The sequence below is a fragment of the Catharus ustulatus genome, chromosome 11, assembly GCF_009819885.2.
Source record: "Catharus ustulatus isolate bCatUst1 chromosome 11, bCatUst1.pri.v2, whole genome shotgun sequence".
NCBI lineage: Eukaryota > Metazoa > Chordata > Aves > Passeriformes > Turdidae > Catharus > Catharus ustulatus.
The window spans coordinates 9,893,191-9,909,086 of NC_046231.1; the positions used below are offsets into that span (position 1 = coordinate 9,893,191).

Consider the following 15,896-nt stretch of genomic DNA (forward strand, 5'->3'; position numbering starts at 1 on the left):
GCCCATAGTTTGCTGGGGCCATGCTTTCAAGGGAGGATTGGGCCCAGACTTTTAATAAGGGGTTTGGTGGCTTACAAAGAGGTGATTAAGATCTTCCTTTGAAAAAACAGAAAAAGTAGAGTTCTTCTTTTGGATTATAACAGCACAGATAGCCCTAGCCTGCGGATTTCAGAGTATTAACTGCTAATCCACAAGTGAACTGAAAGGTTTTTGTTTGTTTGTTTTGCTATTACAGTATTTAAACTTGTCAACCTTCAGTTCTCAGTAAGTCATACTTAAGTTTCTTAGCAAAAATATTTCATCACATCTCTGTGAGTGTGCCTAAGAGTTTGAGAGATCTCCTGGTTATAGGCAAAACCCAGAGTAGCTTGTTTGTTTGTTTGTTTGATTTGGGTTCATTTAATGAATATATTGCACTTCTGAGAACTCAAACCATGAAGTTTTGGAAACTAAGCCACAATGCAGAAGTTTCTATTTTCCTTAAGTGACATTCAAGGATTGTTGTTTGTCAGCAACAAACAGAAAGTACTTAGTATAATTATTATAGCACCTCAGTAAAAATCAGACTCTAGCCGTAGGTGATTGCAGCTATAAAGTTTCCAGAATAGGAACAATGAGCCCTATGAAACTAATGAAAAAAATCGCCAACTTCCTCACTCCAAAGTCTGATTTTTACAAGCACTCCATTTCTTCCTGGTTGCCAAAAATGAACAGTTTATTTGAATCTAGCTTAGGTCTCCAGGAAGACAATTTTAATGTAAAATTGAATAATGTTGTACCAATGACAGGATAATTAAGTGGTCTCAAATCTGAGCAATATTTAGGTAGTGTGCCCCACTAATGAAAATGCAGAAATCATATTCCAAGGATAGCATAACTAAAGATGATAAATATCCAGATACACCCTTTGTTATAGCACTGTACTGTAATCAAATCAGTTAGAAACCTAATGACTACTTTGACACAAACAGGTATTTAATATGCTGAAAATGTACCAGATTTCCCCCCTCAAGCATTAGTGAAATCCCCAAGAAAATTAAAATCCAGGTCATAGCTAAATTCCTTTGAAACTAGGATTTGAATAACAAAAAAAAAAGGAAAAGAAAAAAAAGAAAAAAAAAGTTTAGTCACTCTAAGAATTCTTTGTGCTGTTACATTTTTATAAGGTTAAAGCTAAAAATAAGATCAAAATCTTTTTGGAGGTTACATTAAAAAATAGACCAGGTGTGTTCAGAAACCCATCACATATATGCCTGTTAAACAGATGCCAACCAATAAATTAATTAAAGCTATTCTCCTCTCGAAATAGAAAAGAGGAAAGAGCAGTTAGGGACATTTATGGGGTGAAGTTGGCATGACTGACAAGTTTTTCATGCTTGGCCTCTATTGTACAAACCTCTGATACTTCTCAACTATTTTCTGAAAGGAAAATGAAATGCCTGTGTGTAAGAGAATTTAGTAACCTGTTTCTGGGCAGCCAGATTGATGCTGGAGATATGGCATGGCTGTTTATCAGCTGGGAGAAGTGAATTAAGGAAACGAGGTTTCAGCAGGGGCCTGATGAAAATCCTTGCTAATAACCCCTGCCATCACACCCAGGAAATCAGAGTTTGCATGTGAAATATCTCACTATCCTTTGTATGCTGTACTTCGTTGTGACAATTTGCACCTCAACTGAACAAGTGAAAAACTTTCTTGTGCTGATCTTAATTCCTACTATACTTATAGAACCTGGGAAAATAAATAGAGAGGCCTTTGAGGAGCAGTAGATGGTTCTGCAAGGGCTACGTAATTCTGCGAAACATAAACTTTTCTAGGGCTTTAAGGAACAAATGGCATTAATTTCTACATTTCTTCTTCCAATTATGCTAACTTAATTTTTTCTGGAAACTACACAATTGCTGCAAAAGGAATTAGTGGATGTAAGGGGTTATTAAACATGGCATTCACCCACTGCTCTTACACAGAAAAGGCAGCTCTGAAAAAAACCAAAGCTGATTAATATGAAAGGCAGCTAACCTAAAAACTAAAACTTGAACTGAATGGTGTGTGCTAATCTTTCTCAAATACACTTATGAAAGCTAAATTTGCTGGTATTTGCCATTGCTATGCAGGCTAAGTGTTCATGTGAATGATATCTCCACAGTTCTGAGAGAACCAGTAAAAAACAGAGAGTTTTATCCTCACTGGTAATTTTCTCAATCTCCTGATCTCCTGTTCCTCCACAGCTGCCTGAATAGTGAACACTTCACAATCCAGTGTCATTTGTGATAAACTTTGTTAAAAAGCTGCCATTCATTACTGGTAATTTCCTTAATCCTCAAGTTTCTTGTAAGGAAAAGATAGAAATTTTGTGTTATATATTTGCTCTATTGGGTCTACAAAAAAAAATAACATGTTAGCCACATTAATAAAAGACTCACCAGATCAAACTCTTAATAGCCAGCCTTAGACTCGCCATTGTTTACTGATGTTTGTTTGCCAGCCTATCTGGAGACATTGGGAAAATCTTAATAGCTCTGGCCACTCATTAGCAAAGTATCGTGGAGTCCTAATCCCATAAAGATATTAAACTATTTTTCCTTACAATAGCAACAAATGGAGGGAACTCTCATTACTTATTAAGATGTGGTACATTCTTTGCATATTGAGTTTCTTCTCATACTTTGAACTCTTATCCCCCATCACTGTGTTTCTGAGGCTGAGATCAAAGTAGGTCGGCCCTACAGAGCTGCAGATGAGTGCCTGCCTTTCAGAGAATATTAATGCCCTCCTGAAGGGCCCAGCTGGATGGCCCTGGTGGGAGAGCCCTGCCAGCCACACCAGGCCACCACTGGGGACACAGCACAGCCCCCGAGGGGAGCTGCTCACCCCAGCTGAACTACAGGGTGCAAATCCCAAAGCAATACCCAGTCTCCTTTGGAGCTAAAGAACTGTGTGAACCTGAATTCTGGCAGACTGGCACACAGCAATTTGGTTTATAGTAGGAAAATATGTGACCAATTTTGTATTTTACATTAAAAAAAAATTTCTGGTCTTTCTGGTTCTCACTTTTGACTTCTCCAGGTTTAGTTTTTACTTCTCTCTCCCTCAGCTGCTCAAGGACTGATGTTATCAGTGAGCTCATGGGCAGCTGGCAAGACAGTGTCCCCCTCCAATCTTCCACCTCCAGCAGGGATCCTACCATACAGGCTCTCTTTCTTGCCTTCAAATCTGCTTGCAAGACTTTTAAAGGGGAATTACTTTAGAGCTTGTTAAAGGTAAGAGTAAACATGCTAAGTACTAAGACATTCAGTGGGTATCGGAAAAGAAGAAATGTTATATTCATTACAGAGGAAAATCTAGTAATAAAAAGTATTACCTGCATTTATAGCCCTTGTAACCTAATTTTTGTGACAAAGCAAAGAAGTAAAAACATTCCTTTCTGCCTTTCAGTGACCCCTATAAGAAACCCCCCATGGAGTCATTTAGGATAGTAATTTGAGTGAAAATATATGCAGCCTTTACTTTGCTTGCTCTTCTTAAATTAATAACCCTTACTGATAATTAATCTAAAAGTTTCTAAAGGTATTTGCAAAGAATGCCCTCAAATTAGTAAGCACTTAAAAGAAATAAAAGCTTAAAAGACATTATCCACAACATAAAAGAGTAACAGAACATGGAGCTGCGTTGTTCAAATGTTAAAACTGTACATAAAATACTCCTTCAATATACACTGCCAGTAAAAACCAAAGCAAAGCAGGTCATTAAAATGTCAGACTTGGGGCAGAGTGGAAAAAATGCTGTGTTTAAAAGTAAACATGTAGACCTTTTATAATTATTTCCCCTTAAAGTTAACTGTTAAAAATCCCCCAAACCAACAGCAACTGAACCAAAACAAACTAAAATTAACCCCCAAACAAACAACTGTAGCTGCATCAGGCTACAGTCAAACTCTAGTCCTAATCTTGTTCCTAAGCAAACCTAAGGATGCTTTTTGAATCTTTCTGCAGCTGGATGTCAGCTTTGTTTGTGCCATGCCATTTTCCTTTATCTGTTTTTCTAAAGCAAAAGCAGAGTGGTGAGTTGAAGCCATTGATCTCTGTGTCATGGATATGCTACAGCTGAATAGCAATAACAGGAGCACCAGAAACCTTGGGAGCCCCGTGTGCATGTGGAGAATCCTTGGGAAGGTGCTGAGGCTCCATGCACAGCCCTGTGCTGACTGATGGACTTCCACTCTTGTGGTGATGGTGAGTCTCATGCAGGATTTTAGCACTCTGTAAAGAGCTCAGAGTAGAAAACCTCAATCCCTTCTCCTCATGTGAACTAAAATTGCCCACTCAAACTGGCAAAAGATTGTCAGGATAAAGGAGATGCTGTGGTAGTTACTGGGCAGCTGGAAGACACACTAACACTTATTTGAATCAACCTTTTCTGCAGTCCAGTGCAGATGAACCAAGACAGTAAAAGAAAAACCAAAGTCTGTCTCTTCAGACATGAACTATGTTGCAGTACTGAAATTAAAATGTGCTATACTGGTGTCACTTTTTCTACTCTCAAGATTTTTGAGCCAGTAACAAAGACCAATGTCCTTCTGACTCTTCAGAGCTGAAGGGTTCAGTTTCTTTCACTGGAAAAGGTGCATCATGGCCTCAAGGAAAAAAAATTTCCATCTCATTAATTTTGTATATTTTCAGCAAAGTGTCTGCATATGAAGTCAGCATATAATCTGCACTCAGCTGAGTTCCTAACTATGTCTAAAAGATGGCAATGCCCTAAGAACAGCCCTGTCCAGCAGGCACAATTCCATATTAGCTGGGCTAGTGCATATCTGAACAGCAGCACTGATGCACACAGTTATTCCAGATTAATTTTGGTTTTATGAAAGTAGTTGGTCCATAAAGCAGAGAAATTTCATGATCAAAACCCAAAAAATCTGTACCCTCAGGCAGTGTCTGGGACTCCCACTGAAGTCCATGCAGGAATACAGGTAACTTATTTTGGCCTCTAACATCTCTGTAGCTGTGTTCCCTAAAGCTAACAAACACCACTGCTGAAAGTACAGGTTGTCACATTTACAATCAGCAATTAAAACCAACATTCTTCTGGTTTCCATCTGATAAGAGCAGTACTCAAAGTGGAGAGACAATGGAGAAACACACAATAGCACCAACAAATTCAACTTGTATTTAACTACCCCTTTTTCTTCAAATCACCTTCTGCAAAGCAAATATTTGTAAGTTGGGAAAAAAGCCTGTAATCGTGTTTGACACATGTTACACTCAAAATACAAAGACCATGGGAAAATTTCAACCTTCATCCTTATGAAGTTTCTTTTTCTAGTTTCTGGCATTTTATGTATTATTATCAAAAATATCAGGAGGAGACAGAGCAGTGCACAAAGTTTTAGACTGGTATAATTGACTCAGCAGGAGAACAAAGACATCTTTAGGCAGCTCTGGTTCCATGACTGCTTACAACAGGTCTGCCATGCCCAATACTTCCTCACTAGGCATGATCAGTAATTCTTGGTCACAGACTTACAGTGGCAATGCAAAACAGTAAAAGCATATCGTGTATATATTTTTGACAGCTCTATGTTTTTCCTTCTGTGATTAAAATGATGAGTAACACTTAAAAAGGATTAAAATTAGATGTTGGAAAGTTGGTTTCTAGCCACACATAAAGCCTTCAAGCAAAAAACCAAAATTTCTGAAATTTTGAATCAGGAGGGTGACTTTAGAGCACTTCAATGCTTCCTATAATATCATCCAACTATTTTGATCCTGTACCAGGAGCCTGAAGCCAGGCTGAAAGCACCATGGAGCCAATGGCTTGTGACCTATGGCTTTGATGAAGGCAGCACACCATGTCCCTGGAGGGCTGGTACTTAGTTATAATGATGGGTTTGAATACTATTTCCTTTGCTATTGTCTACAAGTATTCAGGATGATAATCCCAGTTTAAACAGATTTTCTAGCCTCACACACCTCTGGAAGTTCTAATTTCCTTAAAGACAAGCAAAATGTTAATTTGACCTGTAATCTTTATGCAAAATCAACTATTATCAATAGTGGGGATTCCAGAGCTTGAAAAGAGGGTTCATTTTGTGTTCTTCAACCCAGATAAAAAAGAATTAAATAACTTTCTCTGAAAATATTAGCTTGCTTGCATTGTGGGAATGTCAGAAGCTTGTTCTTTACTGATTTATTGTATAACTACTGTCTTCCTGGCCTGTCTTACTGTCTTCCTGGCCACAGGCTAAACCAGTGGTCAGTTCTCTATCACCAAACTGCCAAAAAAATGCAGTTTGAAAGTACACATTAAATATGTCAAATCCTTTCTTCAAAAGGAATTATCATAGATCTTCTGAAATCATGTAGCATATTCTAAGGAAATGTCTTTAAAAAGATTATTTTCATGAGCATTTGGCATTGATTGCTCAGGACTTTAAAGAAACTGGTCTTTACACTGTATTTACAGAGCACAGGCTCAATTGTCACCCAAATGCAGGCAATCTACATTGAGCCATCATTTCTCCACACACATCATTTCTAGATACTGAGCAGGAAAGATAAACCTCCACAAACACCACCTACATTCATATTAAAAGAACATCATACTCATAATATTAAATGACACAAACAGCCTCTCTTGAGGGTTCCAGTCTCCTGTAATCCATGCTGGATATGAACTAGAACAAGTCATGGCCATCAAGATGCTTGAATGTTCTTGTAATTTCAGAGATTTTTTTAGAGAGCTAATCAGCAAAGTCTCTAGGATTCTTCCCCTGAAACTTCCACTTCCAAGAAGTCCTTATTCACATTCTCTATTCTGTGTTCTGGTCAACTCTGAAGATTGTAGGCTTTTTTTTTTTTTTAATTTTATTTTTAATTTTTAAAATTTTTTTATGGTTTGCCTTTTACTCCAGCTAGCATTGCTGCTCAAGCAAAGAATCTCACCCACCTTGCCAGCAGGTGCTCCCCCAGTGTTGCCCACTGTGCTGAAGAAGGGCAAACATTCCTATGGCAATGTTAATTCAAACCACAGGTTATTTCAGTTAAAAAAAAAATGAAACAAAAAGCCAAAAACTGAAATGAAAGGGGTAAAAAAGAAGGTGGCTAACTATCAGCTTTTGGGTCTGAGACTGGGCAGGGAAAGCTGCAGCACAGGAAGGCAATGCAAGGCCAAGGCATTGTGCTCACACAGTGAGCCCAGCACAGCCTGTCTGCCCAGGCCACCTGTGATCTGCCTCATTCCCTCCACTGCAGAAAGGGACAGATTAGGAACAGTTCAAATGCACTGGTCAGCCAGTAGAACTGGAGGAATTACAAGCTTCTACCAAAGGATGGTGATAAAACATTTTCAATCAGAACAGCTGCTTTAGACGTAATGTTTGGCATTAGGAAAAGATGACTTGAGCCAACGCAGGCTACCTGCTCTATTTTAGAAAATGTGCACATGCTCACTTGTGCCAGAGAACAGAGTATTATATCTCTGTATTGAGTTGTTCATCTGTAACTGGCACAGTTATACCTGGAAAACTGGGTGATTCATACCTTTACTTTTTCTTTTGTGTTAACTCCGTCATTCTCCTGCTCCATGCTGGAGACTGCAGATCTTACAAATCTGCCCTGGACACTGCAAGTTGCTCAACACATTTAAATGCTGTGCTGAGATACAGATCTATAGATGCCTTAGAGAGCATTTTCTGAAAACCATAAGGATCTGATTTACCTTCATTTATGCTGTCATTATAGCACTGCAGTTTGAAATCAGTATTTGGAGGCAATGGTTAGAAATCTAGCAGCATTTCTGTATGAGCTGTCATCACCATCTGCACCACCACTGACTTTTTCTTAACTGATCCAGCTGAAAAAGAAAGAAAAAAATTGTTAGATCAGTTTGAGTCCAATTCCCTGTGCCTGTGCAAATGCTTCTCTTGGAACAGGGCAGGAGAAGCAGCAGGGGCCAAAGCTGCTGCAGAAACGCAAGTGCAGCCACATTCCTCGATATTTGCGTAGAGGGCCAGACTGACTTAGAGTAAAATATCTTTAGGTGCATTCTAGTCTTTTTTATGATCATCAGGTTTTTTTCACATTCCAGATAGAATCCATCCACAGACCTGGTGTTTTTCCGGTGGATTTGTTCACACAATACTTTATGTTGGCAGCTCATTTCTGTCTTAGTCATGTTTTCGTTTTTTCTTTAGCAGATGTTTACAATTACTCCTTAAAATGTTTCCATTTTCTCTGATCACTGAATGTGAATGAGGTGACATTTTTAAAAATAATTGTAGCTTTTTCTGGCCAGAAACCATGTTCTTAGATTCAAATAGTCTTTGTCTTTTAAACTGTGGTAAAGGTCTTATATCTTTGTAACAGCAGCATCTGCACTACTTTGCTGATTCCTTTCCTGACAAAATCAAAGTGTTACTTGTCATTATCTGACTGTATCTTCTGTCTGGTAATCAGATGTTGTTATGGCTTTTATTGAACCTTAAAGACACGAGGCCTATTCTCCTGGATTTTGGTTGGAAGGACTGCAGAATGAAAGGTGCTACAGCAGCCTGAGCTTCTGAAGTGCAGAGGAAGGTTTCTCTGCTTTTCTTTCAATCAGTTTTTTTCCCAATGGTTTTTATTGACTAAAATTTAGATCAAAGGTCTTACAAACAAATGCCTCATTTCCAGCACCTGCAATTATATTGCAATGTTTGCAATGCTTCAGATGTTCTTCAGAACCCCATTTCTGGGAGTCCTCCAAGCTTTTGAAAAAATTCATCTGTTTCTTCTTTTTTCTTCTTTTGTTTTGAAAAATAAGATTTTAATTTGCAGAAAAAGTATAAAAATGTGCCATCACTTTACCACAAAGGCTTAAACAAGAGAACCACATAGATATTTTAAAAGATCACCTTATTTTTTTTTTTTTTTTTAATGCAGTCTCGTGACTTTTGGAGTGCTGACTCATGGTTTTTTTGCATGCTTGACATCAGCAATACCACAACTGAGAGAAAATCTTTGTGAAAGATTCCTTTCTAGTCCTCTTGAGACAAAGGGATCCTCCAGGAAAGGACACAGAGAAACAACTGTTTCTTATTCATTATGGTTCCCAGTTAAAAACAAGCTCAAAACCAACTTTAAAGCAAACAATCTAAAATATCTGCCAAACCATCCCTGCTTCTTTCTTTCACCATAAGGACTCAAAAAAGGTATAAACACATTTTTTTGTTTGCTTTGCTAGGATTATAAAATTGTACAATGTATGAAAATGAAACTTCTAGTATAATTTAATATTTTTAAATAAACAGCTTCTTTTAATATGCCAGATTTCCCCCTCTTTCTTGTCAAGCAAGAAGTCTGGCATTAGGGACAGAAAATGACTTTTTTCATCAATGATCATGTGTTACTTTGGGTGTAGTTTTTTAGCTTCCATGAAAAAAAAGTACCAATTTTATGATGACACTCATTCTTCTTTATTAAAAAATGTTTTCCCTTACTAGGTAATCAAGTATTCTGAGAAACACATGGAAATGTCACTCGAAAAAAAAAAGAATTGAAACCTCTTTCTCTTAAATGAGAATTTTGGCCCAAGAGTTAATGCACTTTCACTGCAAGTTGATGCATGACCTCAAGTTTCTACCTGTGTAAAACAATGACAAATATTCCCTACTCCTAATAAAAGAGAAGGAAATTAGGGGCTATCCTTAACATTACTGATATCAGTAGTAGAAGAATATGATAATATATTATACTAAGTGTAAAAAAATTGATTCTGGAGCTGTCTGGTTTGGCAGCCAAAATGAGACTCTTTATTGAGCAAAGTTTCCTATTCATTCCAAATAGTTTTCCTCCACTAAGACTTGGGGATAAATTGCTTGTGGGCTTGATAAAAATGGTCGGTATGTGCCTGTATGAAAGTATTTTTGGCACAAACTACTTCAGAGGCAAATCAGGTCAAATTTACACAACTGTTGTCATATGGCATTTATTTGATAGCTCACTTCAACTGACTGTGGGACTTGCTGATTCTTTTATATTCAGCAGACTTTTTAATTAATTGTGCCAAGTTGAAAGCAAACAAACAAAATTAGGCTGAAAATGCTCTATGCTGTATGCCAGCAAAGGTACAATCATCCAGATAAATTCACACTATAACCAGTCTAAATCTGTGCTATGAATTACCTAATTACCCCACCAGAATCACCATTCAGGGAGGGCTGCTCAGCAGAGAATATAAAACCTCCAGCACCACAGATCACTCCCTTTTTTTTTCCTACCTGTTTGTTCTACATGGACCTGAACAACACTATTGGCACTACTTCTAAATATTTCTAATATTTCTAACACCATTACTACTACAAAAGTACTTTTATTTCATCATCATGTTTTTTTTTTTTCAGAACAATAATGAAATCATAGACAATTTAAGTGCCTGTTCACAGTTTTGGATGTACCAAACACTAGACTATAAAATGTGTGATTTGATCTGTGCTGCAGTCCTTCAGCTGATCACAAAACTCATGCTGGATCTCCAGACATCAGTAAGCACAATTTAAGAATACTAGAGCATCACTTCACATCTGCTCCTTAAGAATAGTATCCCATATTTATAGTAAATCTTTGTAACCCATGATTTACCCAGAAACTCTTTTCTTTACTCTGTTAAACTCAGTCTTTTAAAAAATATAAAAAATATACCATATTTTCATCCTATCATAGTAGAAGTATAGTTAATAGAAAAATATTTCTATTTTTTATGCTCATTTGGGCAGGTGGAATTCAGACACCACATGCTGCAAGTATATTAATACTAAGTAAAGAGCTGCTTCTTCTCTCATCCAAATGTGCACATACACACAGTGATGATGTTTTACTTGATCAAGATGGGGAAAAAAAGATTATCTAGAGCATTTCAACACTCCTGATATGGTTTAAGCTTGCCTATATGAGATCTCTTTTGGGACTACTCTTCCCCAGACCAAAATCCTATTTTAAGTGCCCAAGCCATCAGCCCTTCCCTTCTTTGTAATTTAAAAAAAAAAAAAAAAAAATCCCCAGAACAAATAAAAAACTTTTAAAGTCCTCACCTTACCTCTTCTTTGGCATCACTCAAATAATGTACAAAATCTCAAAGGGAGAAGAAATTATTTTTGTATATATATCAGTTCGTTAAAAAATGCAAGTTTAATATAATTTCTGGAAAGAAATCTATGCCTGAAATCAAGATAAACCTGGGATTAAAAATAAATTGTAATATGAGTTCTTGGCTACACAGCTTGCTGTTGTAGATACAGGGTGGTGTGGACTGAAAGGACTGTTTGTTGGCTGGTTCTCTCTGACACAGTATACCAATCCTGTTCTGAGGTGGTCTGCTGGTTGCCTGCAGTGCAGGAGAAAATACACTTTCCCTTCTGAGGTATAATTTGCTTTCCTTAGAGCACTGATGGCTGAACATGGCTGGAGCTGGTAGAGGATGTCAGACTTAAGAGCTTCTGCTGCTCTTACTCTCCCAGAGTGCCCAGTTGGGGTGTCCTCATACTAAATCAAGCCTCACGTGTGAGGTCAACAAAGCAGTTTCACCAAATCAGACTGGCATGAACCATTAAATATTTTTACAGGTTTTTGTTTAGTTTTTAAATTTTTTAAAATCATCTAATTAGAGAATTTTGACACCATAACCACACAATTACAAATATAACAGAAGCAACTCCATCACTTGGTGGCTGGACCCAATACCTTAGTTTGTTATTTGCATCCAGCTCTGATTGGCCAGTGCCTGTCTGGACAAAAGTCACCACACTTGCCAGAAGAGGTCCAAAACTTAGACTGTATTTCATTGGAGAAGGCAATGTCAAACTGATAGACTGATACAGCTGTAACTGTTTTGTCAAGAAAATAAAAACGTTCTGAATGTGTATAAATAAACAGCTTGCCAACAAATTGGCATTTCACAGATTCTCTTATGTTCTCAAGAAATGGATGAAACAGTCATGATGAAATGTCAATAGAAATATTGGCAGATCAGAGGTCAGTGAGTAGGCAAGGAACGATATCCATCTTAACCAACATTAATTGTTCAGAAATCCAGTTTTCCCTTTCATCTACCATTGGAGGGACTAAAGGAAAGATTTTATTAATTAATAAAACCTTATCTGGGAGGCTAAGTAAAAAAAAAAAAAAATTCATGCTTACAAAGCACACATACTGATTTGAAAGTTTGGGCAAAGCAGCATCTGCATAGAAATGATGCAAATTGGTCTCCACTTTCTGCACAGATAAGTCAGATTAAAAAAAAAAAAAAAAAGATATGTCAGGATAAGGAGTACATAAATTCTAAAAGCTCATCTTTCAAAAACTGATGGCAATCTCAATCAGTATCCTTCAAATCATTCAAATGTCAATACATACACAGAATTAGGATTACAGGAGCCACAGGAGGCCCTGTGGTTAATTGTGACAGCAAGTGATGTCCTTTTCTCACACAGGTAGCCCTTTGGGCAGCAGGAAGAAGACAAGCTGCTGTTGCTCAAAGACCTTGTAATGGCTTTCATATCACTACAGCTTTGGGGAGGGCTCTAGAAAAAACCTCTGTGGTTAGAAATACACCTCGGGAGTGACCCTGTGGGCAGCTGGGCTGGGATGGAACAGTCCCTGTTTCCTACAGGCTACCTTCTCAGCATTATGCTGGAATGACAAATTAGTGCAGCTGGGTTTTTATTCAGGGGCAAGAGGAAACTCAGCATGAGTGCTTTTCCCCACAGAAGATCATGCAATGCTTCCCATCTAACAACTGGTCTAATTTACACTCATCTCTATTTATATTTAAGGCCATAGGTAAAGGAGGTTGGAACTAGTAGAGCCAAACACACTGATGGGTTTGGGTTTTGTTTGGTTTCTGTTGATTTTCTGATCACTACATCACAATGTAGTGATTAGCAATAATGTTTTAGGAACCTGCTTTGGTGAGACCTGGCAGTCAGATGACCTAGACTGAATGTTTCAACAGACAAAGTTAAAATCCTCTTAAAATTGCATAATATTTTTATCTGTAAAGACTTGGTTTTATCAGGGACTTCTGCTTTCCTGTCCCAAGGCCACTGATAAATATGAAATGAACTACATCTATAACTGCATCTTTTTTTTCTGCCTAGCTAAGGTGGCAAGTTGCTGTGTGAAGGACAGTGTCTGCAAGCTCTGGGACAGCACTTCATGGAGCTTTCATGACTGCATTTACTTTTAATTGATCCTGCAGTACTGTGCACCTTATGGAGTGTTTTAAATCAATGTCAACCATAAAGGGGTACTAAACTGTGCAGGATCCTTTTTGGGTTGCAGTTAAAGATAATTTATTTATGAGGACATGAATAAAACTCTAAGTGTGTGAATGTAAATATGTCCAAAACTTTCAGAAATTTTTTCCTTCATTTCATAGATTGGAAAATGTCAGGCATGGATTTTTTCCCTTTTCCATCATGAAAAATTCAACAGGGCCCTTTGAATGTTTTCTCTCCCCTTGTGTTTTTCTCCATCCCTGTATTAACTGGATATGACACTGGAAGTTGTGTTATCCAATGAGAAAATCAAAGCAAGTAGAAGAGAGGCTCTTCCAAAATTGGCAGTGTTCTGGCATTCACCCAGAACTTCATGTTATGGAAACAAGCCCTTGACAAGCTCAGACACATGTGATTGTCACCAGAAATGAGCAAATCTCAGCCCCTGTGTGCCAGCATGGACATTACTCCTGAAAGCAGCTGTTTCTGAAGAGCCATTCCTTAGTAACTTCATTTACAAATGTTCTTAACTGCACTGTATAGTAAAAAAACAGCTGAGGGAGCAACAGCATCATTTCATCAACCAGATCCCTTTATTTTGGGATAGCCCTCCCAAACATTTTTCACAGCCTGAAATACCTTCCCAGTATCACACTAAACAAGAGGTTTGTTCTTATTCCAGAAGAGAAGCTGCAAATAATCCAATATCCTGGCCAAACCTGCCATGGCTACTGGATGTAGGTAGTTACACGACATTAATTACTCAGTAAAGGGAAGAGAGCACAGGGGGGAATTAGTGATGTTGCACTATTTGGTTTCTCAGAAGAGTCTCACACTGCCCAAGTATTGCTGACATAGAACTGATGAATGCACAGCCATGAAGTACAGAATGAGAATGTCACTTACCTTTATATATTACACTTTTCCTTTCAGAGCCTCATAGAAATTAGGAGTGAGTCAGTATGGGAAACTGAAATCTCACCAAAATCAATACAAAAGAAATTAAAGATGGTGAATTAACTATAAGGACTATTAGTGCTCATGAGTTATATTCAAGGTAAAAGATTACACTGAAACAGAAATTAAAGGGATAAACAAAGACAGCTCATTATCTTACTTAATTTTCCTTTATATGGACTAAATTTTGTACTTTTACAAGTTTGGTGGTTTCTTTCCAGTCAAAGCATAAGTTTTATAACTCACCCACAATAAGAATCTTTATTCTGTAGAAAACTTCAAAGTTTCACACATTAAATACATGGCATATCATTCCACTGGCATGAAACAATTTTCCTCTGAGAATGTAGCAGAAAATAAAAAACTCAGAAATTACATATGCCGCAAACATGAGTTTAACATGAAACTTATGGAAGATGCTCAATTGCACCTGCTCAGAATCCAAAATCAGCTGTGATGCCTTTAAAATCTCCATCCTGTATTTGACAGTGCAGCTCCATGTGCTTGGAGATTTTTCTACAAGTGTCCTCTGAAGGGTAAATCCCTCTGAACAGGAGGCCTGGGAAGGAAAGTTAATATCACCACAGTGCTTGTCTGGCTGTGCAAGGGATGGTGCACAGGGGCCCTGCTGTGTTTACAGCAGCATCAGAGCCAAAAAATCCTACTGTGTTTGCTAAAATAACTAAAATAACTGGCTTATTTTTGAGCCAGAGTTGGTTCTTTTATGTCCTGACTCAAAATACAACAAATCTTTGTAATAGTTTGTTGAAGTTGGTTTTTTCTTTTTTTTTTCTTTTTTTTTTTCTTTTTTTTGTAATAACAGAAGTTTTTGTAACTATTCAGAAGAATGATACCAGGTTTGGCCCTAGCCCAGCAAAGCACATGTTTAACCTTCTGCATGTCACTAGTTTCTGAAATCAATGGGACTGCTTGCAGCCTGAGAGTAAATCATGTGCTTCAGTGCTCCACCACAATAAGACTTTTACAATTGTTTTCTTCTGTACAGATAATTCTAGGAACCCTCACAGAGCCTCAATGACTTTCACAGATGATGAAGAATCGTTGCTATAGGTAGGAGGAAACCTTGCTAAACACATCTTTTTGCAGCTTTATAGCCTTATGCCCCATTTCTTTGTCAACCTGGTACCAGAAATTAAACCTTATTGGAGACACAGATTAGCTGGGAGCAGAGGGAGTTGGATGTATTGTAACAGGGAGGCCTTTCCTGGCAAACAAAGAAAGGAAGTTGGATATATAGAATAAAATAATTGTAGATATGTAAATCATAAGTGCAACAAATAAAGGGCTCCTTTAGCTTTGAGATGCTGAAATCAGTTTAGGGTTTTTTTTTTCCCAAAGAGAAAAGACGTGCATTTCTGCAAGACTGTCCTAAAAAAAATATATTTGGGGTACGGAGTTTCATTCATGAAAGTTTCATTAAACACTTTTATTTGCTTTACAAACCATCAGTAACACTTCAGAGATCAAGCACTGTGGAAAGCTTGGAGCAAGGTGCAGCCTGACTCTGCTTGGGGTGGGTGATTGGCAGCTTGACTGGGAATATTGCAAGTACCCCAAATTACTGTAAACACCTTTGGAACACCAGGACCTGTATCACTAAGGTTGATAGTTTTACATAATCATCTCTTTTTTTCTGGGAGAAAAATCATTGCAATTTGGATAGACT

At 37.7% G+C, this 15,896-nt stretch overlaps 1 long non-coding RNA gene across 3 annotated transcripts in view; it reads right to left on the bottom strand.

Moving 5' to 3' along the window:
- LOC117001612 overlaps positions 1–15,896 on the bottom strand; it is a 114,603-nt gene that overhangs the window by 20,051 nt on the left and 78,656 nt on the right. For all 3 annotated transcript variants that reach the window (XR_004419080.1, XR_004419079.1, XR_004419081.1), the window contains one exon: positions 7,720–7,854. This is a non-coding gene — a long non-coding RNA (uncharacterized LOC117001612). The remainder of the gene's footprint in view (positions 1–7,719; positions 7,855–15,896) is intronic.